A 2,664-nucleotide genomic window follows, 5' to 3' on the forward strand; every position below is an offset into this window, starting at 1 on the left:
ATTCGATCATAATACAACTCTTGTAGTAAGATAATTTCAAATCAAGTTACACTAATAATTAGTTTATCATATAATCTAGTAATTATTTTATAATTTGACAATTTATCGTTTAATTGGATGAGGATAATCACTACCATATCAGAAAAAACAAATTTAATGACCACTGTTGGGTGGTGGTAGTAGCAGTACAATTGATAGTTTGTTTTGTTTACTTCTTTTTATAGTTTATTTTAGCATATTTCATTCATAATTTAGATAATATCCATGCATATTTTCATTTTTGTTATTTTATGACTATTTCGGGTACTTTCGAATCTTGTGAGCCTAATTTGCAGGTTTTCGGGTCTAGCGGAGCTGGAGTGTTCGGGACGTATGGAAGGCGATGGGATTTGGTAGACAAAAAGGATGTTAGGCTTGGTGATTGTGGAGATGATGCATGGAACGAGCTCGATGATTATTTGAAGGCTTGGAGAGAAATAAGCTTTAAATTTGTAAGATGCAGGAGTTTATTCAAGCGTGCGTAGATTGTTAATCGGGCAAGTGCATGAGCTTTGGAGGATTTTGAGAGGTCAAATTGGGCTTAAAATGAAGAAAAACTTGAAGAAAATGGGCTAGGAGGTGATTGGACTCGATCTGGGCTAGTGGGATATGTTTTGGAGGCCCGAAAACTCAAAGAAGCCCATGCCAGGCACCACCCGCGCAGCAGCACGCGGTTCGCGCAAGGCCCTGCAGGGGCATTTCCGAGAATTCATGTTTTAAGCTATATAGGGAAGGTTGGTGCCTATCTTTTTAAGACTCTTGGACACCCGATTTTTGGAGATTCTCTCTGGAGTTTTGAAGACTTTTGAAGGCCAAGAACACTTGAAGAACATCATCTTTTTACCTCTTGATTCTTGTTTAATGTTTGGTACAATCTCCTCTAACTTTGTTTCTTTGAGTTTAGTCATGCTTAGCTAAACTAATCTTGGTTGACTTTTTGTTGAATCCTTTGAACTTTTGTTGGATGTTGAAGAATCCATGAACTTGTTCTTAAATATTTATGGAAATGTTTTGTGTTTTATCATATTATCACTACTAGTATGTTTTTATTCATGAGTTTAAATGTGTTTGTGGTGATTAGTTGGCTAATTTCTTGATTAAGTAAAGGATCCTCAAATTAGCAAGCAATAAATGATTTTTGTGTTGTTTTTGCTTCACACAATCATAAAAACATTTTCTCCAACATGGTAGTGGAAGCAATTGACTCCTCTTGGATTTGGTGACTTTTTGGTTCTTAATGCTAATTGACTTTCACTAATTACATGCTACTTGGAATTAGTGACTTTGACTAAGGAAATTGTTATGAGCTTCTCTAACCATTTCAACAATTAAGAAAAGTCTAGGTAATCTCAAGCTCCTTGGATTGCTATAGCCAAATTAAGGATTTAAATCAAAGTATTGCACCATTGGATTCTAATGATATGTTCATTAAAAGTCAAAGTGAGGAAACTTTAAGTCAACCATCTCTCCCTTATTGATTTTACATCAAACCCTTATTTTTGTTGAAATTGTCTATTTAAATCATAGTTAATTCTAGTTTGTTTCAAGTATTTCAAAAGACCAAAATCCCCCATTTATTTTTATTGTTATTTTACAAGTATTTTTACAAAGAGATTTTTCATAGAGTTATAAATTGAACCAATCTCCGTGGACTCGATCCCTTTACCACTATACACTATTTTAGTGTGTAATATTTAGGGTTATTATTTTTGTTGGCCTCGACAACCACCAACAATCCCTACCGAAGTACCCTGTCTTGCCACACTTATAGTAACCCGAAACACCCGCCATGTAAACTCCTTCATGCGTCTTGCCGCACTTGCCATAGCGGCCTCGACCCTGCTAGCCCCTCAATCTAGAAATGAAACCCTTGGGTTTCTTCGTTGAAAAACCATTCATCTGCTCATGCTCTATTTTCCTCTTCTATATATGCTCCAAATAAATTTCCCGTTCCCGGGCCCTAGATATCATGTCATCAAGTTTCGGACAGGCGGAAAAACTAACAAACTCCCTAATATCTAATCTCAGCATGTGATAGTATCGGGTCTCCCTCATCTCCTTGTCTGCAACATATTAGGGTACCAATAAAGCTCTCTCTCGAAACTTAGCAGTGAACTCCGCCACAGTCTCTGTCGTCTATCGCATATCTAGGAACTCCCTCGCCAGCTGTTGCACCTCAACAGTCGGTGCAACCTCCGCTCGAAACCGGGTAACAAAATCCGACCAGGACATGGCCTCAATGGTTGAGGCTCCCAGAGCATAGCCAACTTCCTCCTACTAATCCTGGGCTCGCTCCCTCAGACAACCTACAAAAAAACCTCACCTTCGACCCCTTACGACAGAAGCTAGTCATATGGGCACATTCAATACCTTCTATCCATCATCTTGCGGGAATGAGGTCCTTTTCCCTAAAGAATTATGGCGCCCCACATCCCCTGAAATCCTTGAAGGAAAGAGTGTGGGCTCCGTGTTAACTAGCAGCTAGATCGGCCCTAAAGATCTAGAGACGATCCTCCATCAACTCAATGATGCCCTCCATGATCGAACCAAACATCACCGGGGTCGCATCAAAGATGCCTCTCGTAATCTCATATGCGATGAACCCACGCAAACCCTCATCAATTG

The sequence above is a fragment of the Lactuca serriola genome, chromosome 8 (genome assembly GCF_051521515.1).
Source record: "Lactuca serriola cultivar US96UC23 chromosome 8, Lser_US96UC23_V15, whole genome shotgun sequence".
Taxonomy (NCBI): Eukaryota; Viridiplantae; Streptophyta; class Magnoliopsida; order Asterales; family Asteraceae; genus Lactuca; species Lactuca serriola.